Source organism: Netta rufina, assembly GCF_964035555.1.
Source record: "Netta rufina genome assembly, chromosome: Z".
NCBI classification, from domain to species: Eukaryota; Metazoa; Chordata; class Aves; order Anseriformes; family Anatidae; genus Netta; species Netta rufina.
Window position 1 is genome coordinate 51,287,579 of NC_140126.1, and position 27,015 is coordinate 51,314,593.

The 27,015-nt window shown below is 44.3% G+C and overlaps 1 protein-coding gene across 1 annotated transcript in view; it reads right to left on the bottom strand.

Moving 5' to 3' along the window:
* RNF38 (ring finger protein 38) overlaps positions 1–26,515 on the bottom strand; it is a 119,915-nt gene extending 93,400 nt beyond the window's left edge. Inside the window, exon 1 of the mRNA XM_084304733.1 lies at positions 26,364–26,515. The gene's annotated coding sequence lies outside the window, so the exon portion shown is untranslated. The remainder of the gene's footprint in view (positions 1–26,363) is intronic.
* Between the last annotated feature and the right edge of the window lie 500 nt (positions 26,516–27,015).

Sequence of the window (27,015 nt, forward strand, 5' to 3'; positions counted from 1 at the left end):
ACCTACTCACTCAGACACTTCAGGGGGATTTCTCTTTTCATTATCTTTTATGGCTACCATAAAAGACTCTAAAATAACTTTAAAAAGGTTTGGGGGGGTGACCTGGACATCAGGTTAGAAGAGATGCATTTCATGGTCTGGAGACAGCATTTCAGTGGAAAAACAAATTAAATCTCTTTATGCTTAAACCCTCAACTTCCGTAAGAATAAGGAAGGGACTGCAAACTGTACTGTCCTCCAGCCACTGGTGCATCTGGTTTACTCCATACATTAACCGAACAGAGCGTGAACCCCAGAACATCTCTGTTGTTGCTGGACTCCTGTGCCATTCACAAGGTAATATTCCATTTTCATTTGCCTTTTTTTGCCAACATGAAGACTAACAAATGAAATCAATTTATCTGTTCCTGCTACTTTGCTGGAGAACCATTCAGATACATAGCCATTAAATCAGCTTTAAGCAGTAGTGTTTGGAGTGACTTGTTTTGGAAGCATAAAGAAACAAAGAACTTCTTCTTTTAACTATTCCAAAGATGTTCCTATGAGTGGCAAAGGTTGGTGATCTGGATTCCAATTATCAAAGCAGACTGTGAGAAATGGTGTTTCACAGTTGTTTCTGCTTTACAAAGCTCTGAGGAAGTATTTGCAACTGGACAGCCATATTCCTCTACATTCAGTAGGCACTCTTAAGGCACACAGGAGATTCTGTGTTTTCCACATGCACTGTTTTACACACCTGCTAGTTTAAAAGGAGATCAGCCACCAGGGAGGCTGAGTCTGAATGACAAACCTATAACCCATTTACTCCTGCATACTGCAGTAAAAAATAAAGAGATGTGACTGCATACGTGTCCAAGCACGCATGTGTGCACAGGAGACTAACACACCAACTTTCTGTCTAGGCTGCTAACAGATTTTCTGGTTTGTCTGTTCCTAAGAGGTTGCAACATTACATACATGACTTCTTAAAACAACTGAAAGTACCTAGTGCTTAACCCTATTCAGAGATCATCTTCACAAATTCACAGTAGCTCAAGAGGCCTGCTAGCAAACTGGTAAAACAAAAGTGAAAGCATAAGGAAAGATTCAATTCAACTTGTTACTAACATTCTCACAAAGCAATACACAATTCTGTATTAGCTCCTTGTTTTCACCTTTTACAGAAAAAAAGGTATCACAGCCAAGAGAAAGCAGAAATTTTTCAAAACCCCATACATGTTTCTAAATTCCAGCTGAACTTTTCAAATGGCCTTAAAGCAAAACCACGTTACAAACGAGAAGTGATCTTCAGGAAATGGCTGAATTACCATAACTTGCACAATGCTAATTTTAACCTCTCTGGATATTATGACAGTGGGAAAACCACCGTGTTTCTCCCTGCACTCCTCCCTCAGCAACCGGACGCTTGGCACAGAGAAGGGTCATCCCCTTTCGCCTCACCATTCACAGCTCACCACCACACACCAAACCTGCACAGATCTCGCCCTCAGTTTCCCCATGGTCGTATCTCAGATGCCAACAACATTAACGAGTCCACCATGTCCACAAGACCACAACCCCCTGCTGCCATTTTGCAAAGAGTTGACTTGGCAAATGTGTGCCTCCTTTTCTGTCTGATCCTCTGGCGCTCGGCGCACGCTGACAGCAGGCTCATTTCCTAACCTTGACAGGACTGCTTTCATTGATCTCAGCTGCAGTTACACATGCCCAGAGCTCTGCAAAACCAGACAATGGGTTTATAGGAGGGGAAAAACAAAGAGCTCCTGCAAAAAGCATGGGCTGCACAGTTTATTTGCCTGACATGAGGTATTGGAGGCAGGAACAGAACTCAGTTTACCATGGCAGCTCCCACTGTCATAGCCACCACAGCCTTTCTGGGCTGGAAGGCTCTGTCCCAGCCACTGCTCATTCTTGCATGTGACACGAAGAGGGGATGCTACAGGCCACACGCTCTCGTGATGCACCCCAATTCGTTCTGCAGCAGCATCTGCTGCCTGCTCTGGACGCAAAGCTGAAGTGCAGTAAAAAAAAAAAAAAAAAAAGTTTTATGTACTGTTAGGCAGCATCATAACTACATCTCAGAAAGTTATCTTAAGGCTGTCCATGCAACTCAAAGGTTATAGAGCAAGAAATCCAAAATATTGCTGATTAACTTTTAATGCTGCACTTTAAAGATACCTTTGTTTTCTTGCTCTTTTAGACAAGAGCTCACCAGAAATTTAATTTTGCAGAATGAGGACAATGCACAAACTCTGTTCCACACAGGAAACCTCAGCAAAGCAATTGGGATTTCAGCCTCCTGAGTTTCCTACTGACACAGCAAGTGAGCATCCAGAAGCAGCTGGAATCTGCAAGGACCAGCTAACAGACTGGAAGGATGCAGAGACTTCCACAGGTCCCTGCTACACAGCTCACTGTGATCCCTAATCCGACTCTGGAAAGAGAGATTTACCCAACTGCTACAGTAAGGTCTTGCCCTTCTGCCAAAACCTCTGCATATTTCTAACCATAACCTTCTGCAAACCGCATCGCATGGCATGAAGAGCTCCTTTAAGCCAGGAAATTACAAATTTCACACTGCTCCACTGCTGCTCATGCAGCCAAACTCCGGAGCTGTAAGGGCTGCGTGCCCTGTGGCCACACGACAGCCCAGCAGACAGCAGTCCTCCTGGGCAGCCGGCACACTCGCAGCCTTGCCATGCTTTCACATGGGGGGCAAAACATCCAGCACTCCCACCCACTGCTGGTTCCCCTAGCTGAGACCCAACAGCTTCTTAATGAAATCGTTGCAAGAGTACATACAGCACAGGGGGAAGGAAAGGAAATGTGGGATGTTTTTCTTAATCCCATTCCACTCACAACAATTCCACAGACAAGCCTGTGAAACAATTCAGTTTCAGGCACAGTAAGCATGAGAAATAGAACAAAAAAGTAATATTCTCCCAGTTCTTGCAGAGTCTTATTACCCAGAAGAGCTGAGTCACATTAGGTGCTGTTACCTAACACCTCCTGTAATCATGACTACATTCATCATGTTTTTGGTGTGTGTGTTTGTTGCTGTTATTGTTTTATTTTAATATTTATTTTAATAAAATTACAAAGCACAGTGCAATGCAATAAATGGGTTTCTTTTCCTTATAAACAATCAGAGACATTTGGTGTGCAGACTTTCGTGTGTTAGTTTAAATTTTGTTTTTTTTTGAGCATTATTCTTTCTTCACGCTTGGAATTTTTTCATGAGCTCCACCAAACTGGTTACTCAAGCAGCTAACAGCACCAAGGTGTCCATAGAAAATATAAGCTTTAAAAAAAATAAATATAAATAAAAGCACGAAATTGCCCTAAGGCAAACCGAAAAAAAAAAAAAGAAAAAAAAACCCTCTCTGGACTAAAACTGCACATACAACAAAATGAGCAAGCAAGGAATAAAAAACTGCAGTAACACCATCAAACTTGACATAAGCCTTGGAAGAAATAAAGTATAACTTCTTTGAATCATAAAAAAGATTTGTCTTCACTCAGCAACTACCGACTATATGCAAAAGATCCACTGTGAAGCTCATGACTACAATGTTAAATAACGTGAAGAGCCCAGACATTCTGCATCTTTAAGTCTTAAAGCACTTTAAAGGTAATTAACCATCATTATGCGTTATAGTCTGTGCTTTGACAACTGTTTTATGACTTCAAGGGAAAAAGTTACAGGAACAGCTGTCCAAGGCATTCTGTGCTAGAAATGCTGACTTCCCAGACAGTCTGTTACAGTTGATGTCATTTTCACTCAATGATGACAGTAACCCAATTGAAAAGTTAAATAAATTATAATTAATAATAAATTAAATTGTTAACAGTTACAGCATTCACAGAGGCCAGAAAAAACAGGCATATAAGAAAGACACATTAGCATGCACAATTTAGGAAAAAAAAAAAAAAAAAAAAAGAACGGGAAAAGCATAACTAACAAAATACAACTACACCAGGAAAGCTGGGGAACGAAGAACACATTTCTCCAGTACATTTCACACAAATGTATGACAGGAGTTTAACTATACCCCTGAAATAAACTAACGATGCATCAAATGGGAGGTGAGAAACACGTGTTGGAAAGGGAGGATTTCAAATGGACTGCTTTCCCTTTCAGCACTCCTCTTTCACCTTGTTGTCTGAGAAGCTCCTTGCTCCTGTTCTGGCAGTCTCTTTCTGAACAGCCCACCGAAGTGCTGCTCCTGAACAGTGTCTTCGGCAGCAGTAGCCACCAAAAAGGACTTCTGTCACCCACTGCAACCCCTGCAAAGCTGTCTTGTTATAAGGCAACTCCTGGCCCTGCTACCAAGACACGAATGAGCAACATGTTTCAACACACAACACTTCTGGAGCCATTTGTCTGAAACTCCATTGCCTGGAGATCCTTGCAGTCCCACAAAAAAAAAAAACAAAAAAAAAAAAACAAAAAAAAAAAAACAAATCAAAACAAAAACCAACCAAACAAAAACAAAACAAAACAAACAAACAACAACAACAAAAAGCAAAGGGCACAAAACCACCACCACGGCCGTCCGGTTGCAGTAGCACTGCCTTCAGTTTTCAGTGCCGTCACTGAAGCTGCCCACTTTAAAGGCGCCCAAATCCATAAAACTGCACCCCAGTCACACAGGCTGAAAGAAAAGGGCCCATGCAGTCTGTGTACAGAGGATGGCAGCACAGTGGTACCACATCGCTTACTGCCAGGGGCGAGGAGCACACGCCACCGTCCCCACCACCCGTGTGAGGTAGGCCCTGAGATGGCGGTGGTGTCCGGCCGGCCACAGCCTGCCCTCTGACAGGCACCAGAGGGACAGCTTTTCTCCTGTGAGAGGGCAGGTTCAACGTCCAGCACCTCCCAGATCTCTGCATATGGATAGTAATATTTCCATAATCTCACTGAGCAGAAGGCTTTGCAGCCTGTATGCAAACACAAACAATGCTGACTTTATTTGTTAACTTATACGGCATCCTCTGTGTCTATGGACAGGAGACACAAAGACAAGTTTCAGAGACAAAAAACAAACAAAAACTCAGCAGTCGGGACACAGGGCTTATTAAAGGCATTTCATTAATAGAACTTATAAGTTCTATTAAAGGCATAGAAACATACGTATCACACAAAGTAATAACATCAGATAACTGCATGGAAGTCAGTGATTAGACAGGGAAGGGTGTCTTTGAAAGTTACAGGAAGGAAAAACTGTAGAAAAAGCAGGGGCACATCTGAAGATTAAGAGGGGCAATTTTGCAAAAGGTCCAAAAAACCCCAAAACAAACAAACAAAAAAAACACACAACAAACAAACAAACAAAAAAAAAACTCACCCAGAAGGAGCTTTCACGAAGGAGGAATAGGTAAAAGCAGAAAGTACATCCAGCATGAGATAGTAATTGTAACTATTTATGAGACGATCACACGTAACAAGATCTAACCTGCAACACCTTAAGTTATGTAAGATATTAAAAAAAAAAATAAGATTTACAGGGACCAGAGGCTGCTGATGTTATTCACAAAAGAAACAGATGAACAAAATGAAAAGGTGAAGTAACTGCCTAGCCCTTGAGAAGCTGAACTGTGTTCACTAAACAGTCTTTTATTCCCTGAAGCCAGTTTTGCTAAACCTACACCAGCTTGGTAAATCATTTTGCCTGGCATCTTGCTTACTCCATCACCCTGACATGCTGTGGAAAATCAGTAAGGGATGCTCTTCAGAGGAAAACTTACCCTGAGCTGACAAACAGAACAGCTGTCCTGCTTGTACGCTATAGCAAAGACTGAACCACAGCAGAGAAGTTCACCTTCAAGCACTAAGCAGTAGTTCAGTACCACACTTACTGCTTTAACTGATCAATTTTCTTTCTTTCTTAATCCCAAATGTGCCAGAGATATTTGATACTATGACTAGGTATGCTGTCACATCCAACACCAGTACCAAATGCCCATTTCTCTTACTGCCGCACTTTTTCACTTATTTCACTCATCCTTCTTTCAGCACAGACATTAATGATGAACTGAAGTACACTGTCAAATAATACAAAATTAACAACATGAAGGTAAACATCTAGCCAGTAACCTAGGTCAACAAGTATATTAATGACAACCTGCATTTCAATGAAGGCTTATTTTTAATAGAAGGTATTAATGCTATCCATAATGGCCACTGTGGCTTCCCCATCTGACAGATGACTCAAATACTCACTCATTTCTTAAGCGGGACAGCAAGCAGGCTTCATGTATCAGGAAGCTTAGAACTCCAGGAGAGGCTTACTGGGGAAACAAGAAGGACGTGGTTGCAATGCTTAGGATAAGCAGCAGCTACCTGGAGTGAATCCTTTTGCCTTTTCTCTTCCGCAGCCTCAATTGCGGATGCAAGATATGAACTCTGCCTCCAGTATTTCTACCACTGCAGAAGCCCTTAAGGGCTCAGCCCATCCCTCTTTTGTGACGCTGCCCCAATTAGAAGTCAATATATTCACAAGCACATTGTCAGTACAGCGTTTACTTTGCCTCTGAAAACCAAAGCTTTCAGAACAAGAAGACTGCGCACAGTGTGCCACTACCACATACAGTCAGGAGACTTTTCCACAATAGCATTATTTAAACCTTATTTAAGGAACTTACAGCTCTCAGGATAATTACTGCACGGGAATGATTCTTTTGTTCTCTCTTGAAGAGAAACAAAGCAGACTGAAGACATACTTTTTGGTATTACTAATTTCAAGGAAGCTGCAAGATGTTACAGCTAGTGGACAGAAGCCAAACTCCCTAAGCAAGGTGGAAAAACACAATCTGAAGCGGAAATAACAGCATACAACTTGAAGCAGCTCTCACAGCAACCTGCTAGACTCAAGCAGACAGTTTTAAGATCTTCTAGCCTCTGTCTGAGTTCAGTGAAGCAACAGTTTTGAGCTCTGGCTTGACAGCAAGATCACCCAGTGGGACCTCTCTATAGAAAAGAGGTGATGCCAGCAGTGGGATCTGCAAGGTACACATTCCCAGAGAGCAGGTGAAACAGGGATCAGTAGATTCAGAGTTCATCATGAAGAAGCAGTGAGGGGCGTAATATAAAAGCTTAGTAATTATTCACAGCAATTAAAATCAATGCTGTTGACCAGAAAACTGGTCACATACCATTTTAACAAGGAAAAGTGGTTTAAGTCATTTAATAAGTGAAAGTGGGAAGAGGGCCAGCAAATATGTTCAAGGAGGTGGAAAGGGGAGCAACAAGATAGAACCATGAATGAAAAGAGAGGGAGCCACCCCTGCCACAGACCTCTGCCACCCCTGTCAGGCACTGCCTCCACATTTTCAAAAGATCCTCAGGCCATGCTCAGCTCAGGAGCAGGCAGAGCAGCACATTGCCAGTAATGGAAATAGGGTAAGCGTGCCTGAGCCAGCCCCACACAGACATGCAAGCATGCTAGATGAAGTGGGCTGAACTGTTCCTCTAAGGAGTGCTCAGGCGCATCTTTCCAGCATGGTTCTGCAAAACCAGACAAAGATTTAAAAGCTTCAATGCAATCCTTGTTTTCTAGTCTACTAAGGTCAGACACAACCCGTGGGCAACACAGAAGACAGACAACAGAGAGTTATGAAAGGATTTAACATGGGATTTAACACATTGGGCAAATAAAATGACAGATGAAATTCAGTACCAATACATACAAAGGAACCCAAACAAGGAGGAAAACAACCCCAGTTGCACCTGTGGACCAAAATCTTTCTTCTCCTGCCTCTCCTTAAAATGAAAGAGACTTTCTGCTTCTGATAGAATTAACAGATAAACATTCAGAATCAGCAGAAAAGGGCCATGGAACAAGACTGAAGATGCCATACAGTCAAGGTTAGCTAGTACCTTGAAAACTGCATTCTTGAGAGCCTACAATTCAAATCACAAAACAGTGGTGAAATAAACAAGAGGGGAAAGAGACAACATACAGACCTGGACCATTCTGCTTTGAAGACAGAAGGCTGACTATCAGTTCATTAGTACCACAGAGAAAGTAGACGAAGTTAAGTTACTCGCTGTGCCTCAAAAAAGGTCCAGTTACCGAATACAATGTGCCCAATGGTTAAGTGGGTGACACAGGTAGTAAGGGGAGGGTTGGAACAGATGATCTTTGATGGCTTTTCCAACCTTAACGATTCTATGATTCAATACAACTTCCAGCTCGGAAGTTCCCAGCCAGGACTTCCTGAAGCTGGGGTGATGCAATGAGAAGGATTATTTGGTCTGTGCTTCTACACAGACCAAAGAACCTACTCACAGTAGGTTGAGTAGGTTCTCAAGCACCTACTGTGGACCACCAGCATCAAAAAAGGCGCAATCTAGGCTGACCTAGGACCAACCTGTATCTGACAACATGAGAAAAATCTGTTCCAAAAATATTGTTTACCTTCCAAAAAACATCCCTCCAGATGCTTAAGTCCAATTATAGATAGTTCCAGGTTTTGCAAAGCACTTTGGTACTTGTGTGAGGCCTCAGTAAAATTGCAGAACAGACCAGGTTATCACCAATGCAACCAACAGCAGTTCCTCTCAGTGTAGAGAACTCTTTTACAGGCATTGTGTGGCTTACTGGGCATAAGCAGTTTTACACTGTTGGAGGAGTCCTATCACAGACTGACAGGTGCCTTAACAGGGCAGCAGAAACCTCCTGGCATGAGATCAGACAAAATCTATATGGCACTTTCTCCCCACTTGGAGAGTGGTCTGCTTGATTACCACTTTTTCTCCCTGCTGTGTGCATTTGCTGCGTTTTGCAAACTAAAGCTTCTCTAAGCATGACAGCAATTTAAGTAAAAACATTCTGACCCAGGAAGCAATAAAGTACGACACATTATTTCCTGGTTCGGGAGCCAGGTACCAAGCCCATGATTTTCCTGGAATGTGACCAAGTGCCAGGTGTTGGTTTCTGGCAGGATACACGGACTGAGGAAAAACCTGAAGTTTGTTTTGATTGCTCAACACTTAGTACGTGACAGACGCTTTTTCGACCTGGTACCTGGAAAATGAAACTAAAAGAATGGCAAATAATGTTGAGGCTGGAGAAATTAAAAGAGAGAAAGACCTTCTGAAAATGGTTTCCCTCCCTCGTCAAATCACCCAGAGGAGATGGATGGACGGTAAGAGAAGCTGGAATGGACAGGAACACTGTTAGGAGAGAGGGTTTCAGCACCAAGGAAATAGCCACAGACTACTGGGTTCCAGACCACCTCCCAGAGACAAGATCAGCCCAAGGACTCTCCCATATTAAAAGATGAAAAGATTCCCCCTTCTGCCAACAACGGAATGTTACAACAAGTTCAAAGTGTCTGTTAATAGGAACCCAACATGGAAAAGCAACTGAAGTAAAAGTGCTTCCAAATGCACAAAGTCTCTCAGAAACCATCAGAAGCACTAACGACCCTGCTTACTTCTCCTAATAGTCCTACATCAAGACCTTCTTCTTTCAAGAGCTAATTTGAGATAGTAAACCACAATCCAGCTTTCACAACTCAAGTACTATCAGTAGCTGGCTTTAATAAGCCACTGAACATTAGTTCTCCTAAAGTAAAATGACGAGGCTTTATACTCTGGATTTCTAGACACAAATCCTCACTTGTCTAACTGCCAATGCTTTATATGTTATTTTCATAACAAAAGCAGCTCTTACGGTGGGACACTCTCCCAACTTTAACACAAAATTGTTTCCCTCCAATACTGGCAACCATACTACAAAGTTGAAGAGAGTGTACTCTAAGATGAAACTAGCTGATACTAGAATGATGTTTATGAACAGCTTTGCCAGAAAATAAAGTCACTCATTTAGTTTTATAGGAGAGGCTTATGAGAGTTTTGTGAAGGGATGTCATGCACTTGGGTTTAAAGACAGGTTTTCTGCACTAATTAAGAAAGAAAAGCCACCAATTTTTCCGTGTGTGCCTTAAGCACAGCTTACATCATATTCGTACCTGTGCATACCAAAACACGATGCAAAAAGCACCCAAAAAATGTGTCTGCTGAAAGCACAAGAGGAAGGCTACCTGAGCAAACCACATGAAGCCCTGTAAAAACTCCACTCAGCTGCCGAGGCTGGTGCCTACCAGCCTGTGGCTTGCTGAGCTGCGGGGGGCGAGGCGGGATCGATTGCTACCCGCACAATGGCAGGGCTCTAGCCTCAGACTCCTGAACAGCGAGGATTACTCAACACAGCGAGTGGAAACCAAGCTATTCTATCCGATTCATGCAGCAACTGAATCACATGAATGGAGGTGCAGTTCAGAGAAATATTATCTGCACACTGAGGACATTCCATCTACACAGTCATTTTAAACGCTGTTTTTCGTTCACTTTGCATTACCGTAGAGCTGCAAGCAACAGAAAACAAAACCTTTACCTCTGATGTACCAAAACACTCTCCCGCCCCCCACCAAATATATGTCCCTTCAGCATTGATGCTGCCTCTATCACTACTAATCTCTACATGGGGAATAAATGCATACTTTATTAACAGCCAAAAATATAAACAACTCTCATCTGTACTTGTTTATTTTTTGCAAAACACCCATTTACTATGTGAGTCTGTCTGAAATTTAATCTGTGTATGCTAAAAGCCCTCTAAGGACTCCACAGACATTACTAGTTATGGCAAACTATCTTTCAGTGTATTAAAAAGAAAAATTCTCTATATTCAACAATGCAGCTATCAGTCCTTCCCTGTTACTCAGTGCCCCTATCAGTTTACTAGAAGGTACCATGGATGAAGAGAGACAGAAACAAGCATCACTTAGAAGTCACCAGGCAGACTGAAAAGTAATTGCAAGGTTTTTGCTTTGTTTCTTGATTACACTCTAGGGCAGCACTGTCACTGAGAGAAACACTTCCCCCCCCCCCCCCCCCCCCCCCAATATAGCATGGGTAAGGATCATGGGATCATCCACACAGATGCCCTGTGAACCCAGACAAGGGATTTACTTCATTTAACACTTCATGTCAGCGTTCATCCAGCTTAGGATGGAGGCGGTCAGAAGCCAGGGTGATAGATAACAGGCAGCCTTTTCCGCTACTCCAGCTGCAGCTTAAGTGTGCATGACGTTATGATCTGAGAAACACGCTTAATTTTCATAACAATCCTTATACTGTTTCTAGAAGGTTAATAAAGGCGTGGATGCCTGATTCAGAGCTTCATGACATCAGCTAGAGAAAACACACACAAGAGAGATAAGGGAAATGCTTTATGAACTCTGAAGAGACCAAAGCTGGTCTTGTCTGCCTTTTATGCAACTGATTTCAGCCAAACACTCCAAGGCTTTAGGATAAAAAAAAAAAATCAAAAACAAAAACAAGGAAAGGTCTTGCAACATGCCCTAATTTCACCTGCCTCCCGTTTTGCTGTGAAGGCCACACAGCTTTGTGCTCAGTGTGAAGACAGCGACTGCCTAATATTGAAACTCTCCTAGCGAAGATGCAGACAGCATTCTTTACCCTGCAGACTGTCTGTCATCACAGTAAAAGCCTCCTGGAGGAACCGCCTGCTTTAGAGTCTATGAAAAGGCCTCACACCCGCTCAATCCAGCAAAAAATTGATCCCTTCAAATGTATTTCACAAAATTTTCTTTGAACCATACTAATATCTTGGATAAGCCACAGCACCTGCATTACTTCAGATGGCTTGAAATGGGCAGCTTTTTGCCGTAGCACACAATACCAGAGGGGTCGCCTAAAGCAACACACACTGATCCTTACAAAAACAAAAGACCTTAACCATTCCTTCTTGGTAAGCAAACCAAATGCTCCTTGGAAAGCAGCACTTCCTTACAAACACAAGGATAGAAGCCATTTCCCCCTCCTCCTCATTCAAAAATGCCATGCAGCCTTCTAGAGACACGGTCTGGATGATTAGGAAAGATTGTTACTCTCAATTATTGCCAGCAACTTGGATGACGTCTGTCCTGACATGAAAATCTGTAACAAAGCTCCTTCTGTCCTTGTGATGGGCACAACTGCTGCCTGAAATTTACTCTGAACATCACAACCCTCAGCATTTGACCACAAGATAGGTGCTAGCCACATGTAATCCACTTAAAAGGTTCTCACAAAAATGCATGCAGAAATCTCCATACGGCATTTACAAAAGAATACACAAAGTGCAGCAATTCTGTCAAATGACAGAACAGCAGGTCACTCTTAAGTAGATTTTGTTGCAAATCACACATCAGTCTGAACACTCCCGTTCCCATTCCATTTACATGGCTGGATTATTTCTGCATCTTTGTTAGTCTTGCAGGAGACTTCCGTCTGCTGTACGAGAAACAAAACAACAACAAAAAAGATTTCTGGAAGCCTGGGGAAAGTTAAAAATCTCAACACCCTCCCTCCCCCCCTCCAAATGCTAAGCAAAAAGCAAAAGTCATGATAATTCAGCCTTTAAGGATCTGTAAAACATCAAATGGTTTTGGTTTGGCACTTTGTTTTGAATTTGGTTATTTTCTTTTCTTTACAATAGCAGATTCCCCCCCCCCATTTCAAACTCATAAGTATACATATAGAAATCCTAAGATTTCTGGCTAGTGGGTAATCTACAGAGCATTAGCAGGATTCACAGCCCTTTTCTGCAATCTTCTGCATATACAAATGACTTTATTCAAAATAATGGCTGCTGTGCAACTCACTTTCAATTTTAGATGTAGGCTATAGGATGAGGAGGCCAGAAACACCTGCCTTTGGGGTCAACTACATTACCCTTTTCAGCTGTAGAGCTTCTCTAGGCAGCAAATGGCATAAATCATAATACAATAATCACACACAACGCAATACAGGGTGCTGAGTTCATTCTGCTGCCCTGCATTAGCTTTTTTAACACAGCTCTTCCCACACCTCCTCTTGCCCCAGGACACCCTATGGATATTAGCTGCGTTTCCTTCTTCTAGCTCCTGTCCTCGAGTTGTGTTAAAATTATGAGCTTAAATTCCCTGAGCAGCTAATGAAGAGATAAGCACACACAGACAGGCAAGGTTTGTCTGCATTAGTTATCATAGTAATTCCAGGTCTCTTTATTCCAGGCCACAACGAGGCCTTGCACACAATAACCCTTTTTCTTCACAGATTTCCACATTAGTTTCCACAGTTTTTAATTTTTTTTAAGTTCGGCATAAGAGAACTGCACTCTTCGTGTCTCTTGATTGAGTACAGGGCTAAAAAAGTACTCAGCTCACTTTCCTTTCTAGTGGATTTCTTACTGTTTCCTTCTCTGTAGTTTCTGATTCTCAGCTGCTGCTATTTTCACCTCTGAACTTAGCTACGTCTCTCATTTTCTCACGGTCTAGCCTCGCTAATTATCACCCACTCTCACTCTGTTCCATCAGGTGTCCCCAAGCCCCATCACACTCTTACCTTTCTCAAGTATACAAGACCCAGCTCTCCCAAACACTCCCATTACCATAGCTCCTTGTGCTCCAACTGATACTGATGGTAACATCTGAAAGCAAAAGCAGCAACACAGATGCACGTCAGCCAGTACCTGTGACAGGTCCACATAGCTCAGTAGTTTTCAATTGTTCATCTAGCAGCTTAACAACAAAAGTACATATTGTAGTTCAAACTGTCGTAGACACAGGAAATCCAAATTTGATCTTAAGGGCAAGCAATTATAGCTACTCAACATTTTGGCCATTTTAAGTGACTAATTCCTTCTGATGGGGGACCACTATTATGTTTGTATGACTGAACACATTACCTCTTTTGCTTTTAATGAGGGCATAGCTGTATCCAATCCAGAACAAAGGGCTCACAGACGTAGGCACAATGCATATACACAGATTTTAAAACATACATATCGCGTTCTAGTTCAGTTTTAAATACACATGAGATGAAGCAAAGATCTTGTGAAGTAGTGTGCAGAACTGAAGAGAAGTAGCTCAGCAGCCAGGTCAGCCAGCCCCAACAGCAAGTCATCACACAGCAGAGATGGATACTGCAGACAGTTTCACAAAAGAGCCCTGCAACGTTTACAATGCACTCAGCATGCATCAATCTAAGATGTTGTAGAGCCAGCTTCCTCCCCACCAGTATCTCTTTTCACATCCTAAATAACGCACTGATGCAATACGGAGTCAAAGAAGTCGCAGCTGTTAAACCCTCTGATGTTTAAGAGGTGACTGTTTTAGATATAGCAGTGTGTAAGTCCATGTGTGTGCCTGTGAGCGTTCCCCATGCATGGGGTGCCTGTCTCGAGCAGCAATCAAACAACTGAAAAGATGCAAGGCAAAAGAGAGTCCAAACTTAAGATGCTGTGCATGTTTTGAACTCTCAACCCCTCTTTAAGAGCAACAGTATGTTAATAACAGTAATAATAACATGCAGGAAAAAACAGAATATTCAACAGAAATGTCTATTTAAAGGAGACTTTGAACAGATAATGACTTGTAAGATATCCATCTTTCTTGCAGCACACTACCATTTATTGAGGATATTTTTTACATCAACTGCCTGTGTGTCATCTCCAAAAGCCAAAAGAGGCCGTCCAGTGGCCTCTCCACAGCAATGAAGCTCAGCCACTGGAATTAAGGAAGTCTACAGAAATAATCTCTCTTGCCTTCCCCTCTCCAAATACAGTGCTCACAGTACACGAGCACATGTGACTCCTTTAACATAGGCATGAACAGTGAAATCAGCACAGACCAACAGATCACGGATCAATATTGTTTTCATAACATTTGATTTGCAAAGTTGAAGCATGAGTATTCCTGGTTACAAGGAGAATTATGCCTACACTTCTGGGGACAGTAGAGCAAATCTGATCCCAAAAACCTGCCTGCATCTGCTCTGTTTCACAATGGTTTCTGGAAAATTATATCTGCACTGCAAGCGTGAGCGAGTGAACTCACTACCCAAGCTTCTGCAACACAAAATATGCCACTTCCAGAGCAAAACTCCAGGAGCTCAGACACATCCAGAGACCAAATTGCTACATTTCTTTTTTGTACATACACCAAACAAGATCCACTTCCTCTTCTTTTTGCAAGTTGTAATTTGTAACAATAGCAGTTTTCTTCACATACAAAAACCTTCCTTATTAACACCACAAATACAAACTTTAAAGCCTAGTTTCACCAGAGTTTTAGCATGAAATGCTCACAGAGACTCCAAGCACTTGGAGCAAGACAGCTTTTTGTTTACCAGAGCTCAGAATCACTTTCACATTCCAGAAATGTGTTTCGCAGAGATGTTTTTTCAGCCTCAGCCTGCTAACTATACTTTCCAAGAAGACCTCAGTACAGCCCTGGAGAACACAGATATCCACAGGCATGGGTGTCCCCTCTCCTACATGATAGGTCTCCCACATCGACACTGCTTCTCCTATGATATAACGAACAGCTCCACTAGCCACAAAGAATGATGGACACAGTAATCTTCAATAGGTGTGACTCAGCCCACCAAAGCATTTTTATTACACTTCAAAATTTGTTGCTTCATCAGTTGCCTTGAAAATGACAAGCTTAATTGAATTGGGATGGAGCAAAAGCCAGGAAAAAGCCTGGGAAGTCTGGCTATCAATCCATGTAGCTCCAGCATGACTTGTCAAATGAGTTGAGAAGAGCACAAAATTTTTGAACACAAAGGCCAACAAAACCAAAAGATCAGAAGTTAGGCAAAGAAGAAGCTAGGCAAAGCAAGATAAAAGGAAACAAACAAACAACAAATGTTTTGGAGGAAACCATCTCATAAGTTCATCACATGGGCTGCAGGAAAACGAGGCTTAAACCAAAAGGTACCATGTGTTCCCAGCAAGGCTGGAAATTTCTTTGCAATACAAAATGTAACTAAGCAACTTCAGATTTCAAGAACTTCTAAGCTGCTGTTCTACACATAAGAACTGGCAAGTATATTGGTGAGCAGTGAGGTTCCAGGTACAACGTGTCTGTAACTCTGTGTTAACAGATCAAAATGTTCTTATCGATGGCTTATCCTGTTTCTCAGAACAGGACAAACTCTCCAAGAATCAGCAATGCAAAGCCACTTTCATCTTTGAGAAGAGCATCTTTGTCACTTTAGCTACACTGATTAAATTAACGTGTAACTTTCCAGCAATGACAAAACCTATGCAGTAATGCTGGACAATGTCAAAGCTTCTCAGTACACCGACAGTCAACAATGTCATCCTCACTGTAATAAACACAAACAGCATTTAAGGATTTGTACCTACTGCCGTCTGTGGAGTACATAAAATCTTTCCTGGTTGTCCTGGGCCTGCATCTCTTCTCCAAATTGTAAATTCTGGCTCTAAATAGAAAATAATTTTGATGTATCTTTGCTGAACAATTCACCTGAATTTGTGCATCCCTTCAGACATAAAAGGCCTTTAAAAGTAGATATGCTGCCTTGAGTGAAGCTCTCCTACAGTTTTGTACAATGATAGATTGATTTCCTACATCTTGCCTTCTGATGCAGACTATCAGACTTCTTCGCCACTGCCCTGTTTGTCACTATGAAATTTGAGAGAAAAAAGAAGGGTAAAGCAGTAGAAAAGGAAGAAACACCAACCTAAGTAAGAACTAAGATACCAGAAACATTTATCTGCCAGGTCCAGATAGAAAACACAATATCCAAAACACGCACCAAAACAACAGCAACAACAACAAAAAAAATGCCAGGAAACATGCCCACAATAATATGGGGAACTCGACAACTTTTAAAACTCTTTTTCATAATGTGGCTGTTTCAAGAGTGCTCCTCAGACCAAAGCAGCAGTCACAAGAGCAGCAGTCGGTGAAGCCCGGTTTCCATGGGCCTTCGCTCTGTACTTCCATGCTCCATCCCTGCAATAACCCCGCTGTCCCCTGAGCCCTCACAACCCCCTGCCATTGCCATTCCCTGGGCCTCCCATGCCCCTGCCGCCCTCCACTCCTCCTGCCTGGAGGCCTGGCAGGCCTGTGGCTGCCAGCCCGGCCGGGCACCATCAGCACCCATCACGCTGTGGGGACACACCGCTCGATGGCTGACTTCTCCCAAGTTGAGCATTTCCAAGCCTCCCCCCAAAAACTCTGGAGTTATTTGCACAGAAACAGGACTAAAAGAGCAAGCAGGCAGCTTTACATTGAATGCTGGCTTTGCATTTACATGAGAAAGCAGCCCGAGGAGGTCACATACCAGAGTTTTTGCTCTTTGCTATGCCCATGTTCTGTGCTACTGATAGAATTCCTCTTTGTACCGCTACAGATGATTTCTGCTCCAGTAGATTCACCACACCACAGATACTGACAAAGTAAAGGCTAACAGACAAAGATGAAACTGTCATTGCATAACTTTTACTTATTTTATTTTTTACTTATTTTACTCACACACCTTACAAACTTCAAAAAAACACCTTCCATTACCAAACAACACATCCCTTGTTGCATTTAGCTGGCACCTTCTGAGGCAGCGCACCCAGTCTGACAGCAAAGACCAGACTCAATATCCCCTACACCTGTAATAAACAGAAATAAAAATTGAGGTGCACGCTTTTGTCTATGAGAAGAAAACACATGCTTGTAGGTAAACCAGCAAGCGCAGAAGTTAGGAAGAGGTGCTGAAGGAACGTGGCTCTGCTTTCAGTGCTCATTTAAATATAAACAGCTAATTATGTTTTAATCAGAAGCATTTATATACAAATTATGCATCTCAAAAGGTTTTCCGGGGTGTGTGGGAACGAAGTGTGTTATGATGATCACAGGGAAAAATTCAAACTTCAAAAAAAAAACAAAAAACAAAAAAACACCACACCACCTAACACAACAGAGGTGGCACTTGTATGTCCAAGAAAGCTGAGTCCTTGTCATTACTTCTGACTGCCTGCAATTAGAGCAGTCCCGAGTTACTGTTACTTCTCCATGTGAAGTCAGAGAGCTGCTCAGGTGGCAAGAGACCGACTGCTGGGGCTCACTTAGTCCAATCCCCCTACCATTCAGGCCAAGCTGCTCAGGGCCATGCCCGGCTGAGTCCTGAGTGTCTGCAAAGACGGAAATCCCACAGTCTTCAGGTCTCTGCTCCAGTGCCTGAACACCCCAGAGAGAAAAATATTTGTTCCTAACACGTAGTCAGAAATTCAAGCATTCCAGACTCAGTCCTATCTGCAGCCTCCTGTCCTACCAGCATCCAAGCATCTGGCTCCCTCTTTTCTGTGTCCTCCCATGAGGGACAGCAGACATTGCTGAGATCTCCCCTCGAGCCATCTCTCCTCCAGCTGCCCACTGAAGAGCACGGCTGCCATCCAGCATACTGGCTGGTCACCACAGCTTGGAGTCATCCGTGAACCAGCTGGAGGACCGCTGCTCCGCCAGAGACACGCTGCTGAGTAATGGGAGGCTTTACGTAAGTCTGCAAGGTGACTCCACCCTAGCCACTGTTGTTACATCATTTTCACCATATTTGCCATTCTCGCAGGTTTTGCCTGTTTTTTCATACTCACTATCCCCTTTTAAACAGAAACAGCCAAAATGCAGTAAGTCCTTTAATTAATTTTTCCTTAATGCTGAAATTCCTAGTTACTACTACTTTTGGCATCACACTGTATAAAACCAGAATCAATGAGATTTATGTCAAAAAAAACACCATACAAACAAAAAGGATATTTGTTTTTCCAAACCGGCAAATAACCAGCATACCATGAATTTACAGACTGGCTGAACATCTCCCGAGAACTCCTGTGCAGGTTTCAGAAGTAAACAACTCAACGGTCAGATTCAGGGTCATTCAGGATGGCTGAATTTCTCCCACTGCTAGACTTAATTTAAAACTAGAAAAGAGGAAAAAAGGAAAGGAGAAAAAAAAAAGGTCCATTTAACATATCCTTAATCTAGAACTATTGCAGACTATTGGTTTGAACAAGGATTTGTATATACACATCTATGGCTTAGCATCATGGATAACCATCCAAAATATTATACAACAAGTGAAAGACTCTATGGGCACAAAAGACTGCCCTTGTTTTAAAAATAAAATTACATTCTAATGAAGAAGGGAGTATTTTTCTGGGTGTGTCTCCTTCACTTTTTCAGTCCAACTCCAGCAGGCACCTACCAAGAACAACATCAAGTGTATCCTCACTCCCACTTTTTTGGAAATACACTGCTGCAGCATGTGCCACGGTTTGCTGCTTTGCTACTTCATAAGCACAGTCACAGAATTCTTACTTCCAGCATGCTTTTTGTACCAATGACTAGAAGCATCCACTCCTGTATCTCCAAAAATCAACAGGAATTTCTGGAATTGCTCAGAAATACAACCTGTATCCAACCTAAAATAGCCCACAAAAGCAGTTTTCATATCATATCGCGTCATACACACTCTATGTAACCTTGCTCAAAACCACACACAAACCACAAGGATCATGGACTCCCGGCACTTCAGTGCCAGAAGGCTCAGTAAACTACTGCTAGTAAACCTGCACCAAAACTCCTTCCACAAGATACCTCTTACTCCTGCGTGGCTTGCTGCTATATCAGCTCACAAACAGGAAAAAAGCAATGCCACTCGGAAGATCTATAGAAAGCCTGCATGCACCAAAAATAGGCAGACAAACAGGTTATGTGAGGGGGCATAAAAAGCACATAGAAATATTGAGCCGTAGGGACAAAAAAACACAATTCAGATCCTGCAATGAGTTGCACGTGCTCTTAATGAATGCAGAAGCATCCACATGCCCAAGAGACAAATCTTGGTGGAGCACAAACCCAAACAGCCTATAAATATAAGCCTCTAGCATTTTCACTGTGGAACCAGAACGTACCCCAGCTGCAAGAAAGGATGAGAGGGGACGGTTTTCAGCTGTGGCGCAAACAGGCAGCAAATGTTCACAGCCCATGTGCTGCATCTCCTTGGTGTGGGTCCAGCCAGACGATGCTCACTGCCGCTCCACACGTCCCCCAGCAGTCCCGGCTGCTTCACTTGCATGGTTAATGCACTTGGCCATACTCGGCGGGTCAGGAATCCCTCCCCAGGCTCTCCTACTAACAAACATTATGCACACAGATGTTCTCTGTGACTTTTAGCAATTTTTAGGCTATTTAAGTGTTTGTAACAGGTAATTTTCCAAGTACTCAGATTGGGAGGTATTTAAAAAAAAAAAAAAAGTCACAGAATTCATATTTAGTTCTATTCCTCAACATACAGATTGACAGAAAATGTATTTTTTAACATAAATGACCACCTTTCTCCTGCCCTCCTTCTGGTAAAAGTTGCCCTGGGGCACACATTAATAGCGTAAGAGAAAAGTGCAATTCCATATTCATAAGGAGAAATGCCAAACAATCTTAAGCACACCTTTAACAGAGTAAGTAGTGTTCTTTACGGTACGGCTGTATACAGCAGAAGCCTCTTGTGCTACACTTGTGCACATTACACAAAACAATAAAAACTCAAAGGTTTAAGTGAACTTCTTGATTTTTATGCAATTAAGGAGATGGAGCGTGTCTTCTTTCAAGCTCATCACTTCCCAATTTCCTAGCAGCTGGTGACCAAGCCCAAATGTACGAGCTCAGAAACACTGGGGTGTTACACTAAAGGCTGGCTATGACAGCACATTCGCATCCCCTCTATAGAGATGAACCCCAAGAAAACCTCACCAGCTGCTGGGCAACGCAGCCACAAACACCTGCATCATGGCACGAGAAATCCCAGAAAGGCTTTGGTGTGCTGGACCACTGACAGACCGACCCCAGGTGGCACCTCTGCATGCATCCTGTCTGCTGAGGGCTTGTGCGAGTGAAGGGAGGTGGAGGCTCAGCCAGAACGCCGTAGCGTGGCACTGGGGGGTGAGAGCTGGGATATCAGGCTCTCCACAGGGCAAGATCTAAGACAGGGAGTTTTACGAATGAACATTTGGAGCGCATGCACGCCTCTGAGAAGCCTGGGAAACAGAAATGCTGTACGCTATGCTTGCTCATAACACTTAAAATACGTATGACTTACAACCACTTCCTGCTTCTTTCCTTAAATAGAGCAAAGTATTCATTCTTTGCTATGCATTACACATCAAATGACTTCTGAAAGAAAACTTGATCTTTAGTCACCAGACCATAAGGACAACAATATTTTTCCCCTCAAGAATGGAAAATGTTTTCCACATTCAGGGAACTTCAACATCCAATTGGTATTTATGGTTCTCCATATACACAAAGAAAAAGAAAGAAATATTTTTGAGCAAGCATAAATGAGCGCAAGCAGAAGGTGTTAAAAAAAAAAAAAAAAAAAGCAACAACAAAACACAGCAACAACAAAAACAAACAACCCAACCCAGGAAAACAAAGATGGAAGAAAGCAGCACCCTCATATCAGAATATTCATGCAAACAGTTTCTCACCGCAAACTTCTTACGATGCTCTCAGGTAGTCTGCCTTCTCATCATCCCACCCATACCTTGCCTGACACAGCTTCACCTGGACTTCTGTTATGAATCAGATGGCACAAAAGACCACCTAAAATACCCAGGGTGAAAAATCTAAGACAAAAATAGCTGCAGTGCTATTGACAGAAAAGGATTTAAACTCTTTTTTGGAAACAAGCGAGCAAACAAACAAAAAACAAAAAACCCACAAAACTGACAACCCTGGCTCAAAAAGATCCTGTGCATGTGTGGATTTAATTTTGCCAATTAATGTTGTGGGTGGAAAAAAAGGGTTGGATGAGCAGCAAAAGTGAGTATGAAAAGGCAAGAAATTGTTTTGCCGGGTTTTGTTTTTGTTTTTTAAATTGAGCACAGTTCTTCCAAGGATTTTCAATGTTCACACTCATGTTTAGTAGTATGCTTATTAAGCAACTTCTCATTTTAACCTTTTTCTGTGACAAGGCAAACATTCTTCTCTACGCTATGCCTGTGAAATTTCTGTCACAGAATTCCAGTCCTTACACCTGTCTTTAAGCATAATCCCTGTGTGATGTAGCGAGAGCACAAAATCTGCCTTGCTGCCTTATTTTTTTCTGTAGATATTTCACCTTGGAAAGAAGTAGCTTAAGGATCAAATGGTACATGCAGCGTGCCTGGGATGTTGACTTCAGGTGGACGTAAAAAGGCAAGTGTTGTAGTTTTGTCATTAAAATACAGAAGAATCATGCAGACATAAGAGGGAACTGACAGGACATGAACCAGAATAGTACACACGAATATATATGTGTACTTGTAATTTTGGGTGACATTTCATTTCTCTGAAGTGAGACTTTACTGCACATTGAATTTTCAACTATTTGTTATTAGTCAGGATGGATTTATCAGTTGCAAAATGGGACAGACCAATACAAATTGTACAAGATATTAGACTCAAATTGCTTTCTAGCTACATATCCATGAAACCTTCACTAATACCTGTGGCGTGACACCAGCAGAAAAAGCAACAGAGAGAAGAAGTGTTTGTCACCAGTTATATACGCACACTCACGTCTAACACTTTTTTTGTTTTGATGGAAGCACCTGAATTTGTCTTTAATTTGGAGCAGCAAACCTAAGGAAGTATAGAAGGAGATGCAGATAATTACTTGCCCACTTCCGAGGCACTTCACAACTTCTAGCTGAAAAAAGACAGATGAGTTTGCAAACCAGGTCAATTGACAGCCACACCACTGCTCTTCACCACGTTTTTCTGTGTGGGCCCCAAACTCTCATCCTTCTGACAGCTGAAGGATCCATTCCAGGAGACCATGCAGTTCAAATCCACAGACACTGACAGAAACTGGTATCCTGACAGATTACACCAAGAAGGTAATTTAGGTTATTTTGTAAGCAGACATTGCAAAGCAGAGTATGCATTTCAAAATTAAACATTTATCTTTGGTCTTCTTCCTAATATTATTCAGATCTTTGTACTGTAGAGACAGTTCAGATTTTTTCATTCCCATGCTCCTGCCTATCCTACATTTGAAAAATGCCAGTGTAAACAGGGATAAAGTAGTTTGTGCTGCTAAGACTACAGCTTAAAGACCCACATATTCATTTTATTTGATTTTTTCTCCTGCAAATGTAGTCATCCTAGTCTGACACTACCTTTAAATACTTAAGTCTGGGAAAAAAGAAATACTTGCTAGCATTTGCTTAAACTGGTTGGTGCTCACAGCACCTAAGAAGCATACTTCTAAAACAACTTTATACAGTATATTTATAGCATAGAACAATTTTATGTCATAAAATTATAATTTCCAGTTTACATAAATACTGCATATTTATTAACTTACTAAAGTAAGCCAAAAAGAAATGAAAGTGATAGGGAAGATAGACACAGAGCATGACTTAAAAGCAAAGTGCACATTACCTGAAAACAACTAAATTACAAAGAAGTACATCTGCATTTATTTCCCAAAGCAGTCCCATGAATATGCAACTTATTTCTATTAACGTCTTGAACTAAGTGCTCAACATATGTCTGCTAACTTTAATTCCACTATTACCAGGATCTAGTCAGAATACAACTACTTTATGTAAAAACCAAGGCCTTCTATCTTCAATTTTAATTCAAAACTAGCAAAAACAATGCACCAACGTTGCAACAAGTAATTCTGAGATAATAAATGCAATTACGATTTAGTGTCTGAGATAAACTGTTTCTACACACCGAATATACACAATAAAACACTGCAGATATACAACAGTGTGGTAGTCCTAACCAAGAAGTACCACCAAGCCACGTACTCCCGAACACTGCACTTTAAACAAATTCAAATACAGGTGCTGTGAAGTTTTAGTTTGTTGTTTTTGTTTTTAATCTACCCAAATCAACCAAGATACTTGTAAACCATCCACATACTGGATGCACTTTGATTAGGAAGGAGCTGTATGTGCATCTTGCCCTATTTCACACGTTTATAAAGCTGTGCAGGCATCACTGTGACACAAACCAGAAGACCTGCACCCATCACCAGATCATCAGGTCCAACCATCCACTTAACCCTACGTGTTCACTGCCAAACCACATCCCTTGGTGCCACATCCACACGTCTCTTAAACACCCCCTAGGACAGGGGCTCCGCCACCTCCCGTGGCAGCCCATTCCAATACCTGACCACCCCTTCCGTGAAGAAATTCGCCCTGATATCCAACCCAAACTTCCCTTGGCTCCACCACACATCCAGAGGAACTGGCCCACAGCTGGGGCACGGAACCAGATGCACCACATGCAGGTAATTGCTCGAGGCACACGAGCTCATGTGGGCCCATCCCAAGAGGCAGGGTGCTGGCACTTGGTGCTCAGCACGTGCTGCATTCGGCAGAAGCACCGCGAGCCCGGACAGCCTCCTACCACGCTTAGCGGGCCGCCCCGGGGCTCTGCAGGGTGGGTTATGCTGGAAAACTGGCACCCATCCTTCCATCAGCACTGCCAGCTTCTCCAAACAGAAAGACTTTGCAAATGATGAGTTATCTGCCCAAATATGCATCACCCGTTACTCCTTCTAACAATGTTTCCCGAGAGGACTTGGCCTCATGTGCATCTTAAACGTTGTTTTTAGTTTTAACATGATTCTAGATCAAGACTTTGTGTTGTAAGGAAGACGTTAACTAACAGCAGCAAAATTCAGCAGGTGACATCCAAAGGGCCAACCTGCGTAGCAAAGGTGTTTAAGAGAGCAGCTGTTTTCAGCAGTGTAGACATCACCTTTATACCTTTGGTGCCAAGCACATTGCAAGTTTCAAAGTTACTTTTCAAATGCTGCAAAGCCTCAGAACAGTAATATAGACCCCTAACAAAAAGTGAATCTAAAAATTTCCACTGCAGCCACACTTTCCTCCTCCCAGCTGACAACCACGCCTCTAGGTCATTTTCTCTCTTACACTGAGAAGATGCACGAACCCCAGTGGAAGCAAAGTACTTTACTGAAGGTGAAGTGCCTCTTAAGATCAGGATCAATTTCCTGAATGAAACAAGGAATCAGCTCTTCTGTGTGGTGTTTTCTGGTCCAATATCCTTTCACTAATTTGACAGCCATGAATAGAGACTTTCCCTTCTGCTGACACACAGGGGGAGAACAGACACACACAAAGAAACAACAGCAGCCAAAAAAAGAACCAGACAACACCAAAACTACTTCTGCCGGGGGAAAAGAAGTAAAAGAAATAGCACGTTCTCTCAATCCTGCTCATAAATTATGCCACGTTTGCTAGCCTCTCGCACTTGAAGGCTGGATCCTAAGAATACAGGCTCTGTTTGTTTGTTTTATTTTCCCCTAAAGTTAAAATACTGGGACCACCAATGGGAGACTACTGCTTTCAACAGCAAGTCCAGGAGGATGCTCAGCAAAACAATCCAAGCTTGGCCCTGATGCCACAGTTTGGCACATCGCTTTTTTCCTCTGGTGGCAAATATCTGAATGGGACAGGGAGAGTGCCACACGTTTGGTACGACAGCCTTTCCCTTTGGAGGAGGAGGAAAATACACACTTCTCACCCGCACGCTAGAAATCTCCTGGATCGGCCCGTGAATTATGAAATTATCTCGAAAACAGAAGATGAATCAGAGATCACACTACATAAAAACAATTTCTGTATTTCTGAGATCACGACTAACAGCCAGCATTCACCCACTAACGGCACCCGAAGCGTGCTGTAAAACTTCACCATTTCACCCGGGCACCGGCAGCAATGACTCTGAGCAGAGGTTCAGGCTCCCCCGGCTACCTCCAAGCACGGGAGCTCTGCCGGTGAACACCCAAACTTCGGGACGAGCCCCCAGAGCCCTCTTCATTTTTGGGAAAAGGGAAGGGAAGGTGCTGCCCGACCCGACAGCCAGCTGTGGGTGCAGCAGGGCTGCGCTGAGCTCGCCCACCGCAGGGTGCGGGCTGCGTTTCCTCCTTCCTCCCTCCACCCAGGGCCCCCGGGGCACGCAGGGGCATCTCCCACCGCAGGACGCTTCAGGCCGGCAGCGGGACCTCCACCCCCCAGCACCGCCGGGGCAGTTTCGGGACAAAACGCTGCAATACAGCTTCGGGCAGGCGAAGCCCCTCCTGCCGCCGGGCTGTACCTGCGGGCTCGCCTCCTCCCGGACACCCCACGCGTGAGGCCCACGCAGCCGCGTGTCCTGGGCACCTCGGGAGGGCGATTTTGGTTAACCCCCCCCCGGCGCCCACCCAAACACCACCAAACTCCATCCCTGCCTCCCGCTGCTGCTCGGCAGCCCCCCGCCAGCCCGCAGCAGGCCGCCGTGCCCTCGGGCAGCCCCGCCGGGCGCACGCCCACCCCATGCCCACCCCAGGGACCCTCCCGCGGGCACCCCCCGGCTTAGGGGGGGGTCCCCGCACCCCCGCTCCCCGCCGGCAGCTCCGCCCCGCCCCGCCCCGTCCCGCCGCGCCCCCCCCAGCCCCGGGGGCGGCAGCTCGGGGCCGTGCCCGCCCCGCTCACCTGGCGGCGAGCCCCTGGGTCCCGGGGCGCTGCGGGGCGCGGCGGGGCTGCCCCGGCCCTGGCTGCGCGCTCCCGGCTCCGGCAGGCTCGGCCCGTGCAGAGGCGGCGGCGGCGGCGGGGGGCAGCGGGCAGGGGGCGGCGGCGGCGGCGGGGGGGGGGAAGCGAGCGGCGCCGCCGCTCATGGCGGGTGCGGGGCGGCCGGGGAGGGGGCGAGCACGGGGCCGGGGGGGCGCCGGCAGGAGGCAGGGAGCCGGGGGGGAGGCGGCGGCGGCGGCCTGGGCGGCGGGGGAGGGGGAGGACGGGCAGGAGGAGGAGGAGGAGGAGGAGGAGGAGGAGGGGGCGGGCGCGGGGGCGGGGGGAGGCAGGAAGGGGGCGGTGGCAGGGGCCGCCCAGCAGCCGCGATCCGAGCCGGGCGGAGCCGCCCCGCGCTGCTGCTGCCGGCGGCGGGCGGGGGGACGGGGGCTGGGGGCGGGCTGCGGGCGGCGGGGCACGGGCACGGGCACGGGCATCGCCCCCCGACGGGACGGGACCGGGGCGCTGGGGAGCCGCCGCCCGGCGCTGCGCCGGGGAGGAGGACGACAAGCAGCAGCAGCAGGAGGAGGAGGAGGAGGAGGAGGAAGTCTCCCCGCCTGCTTCCTCCCTCCGCCGGCCC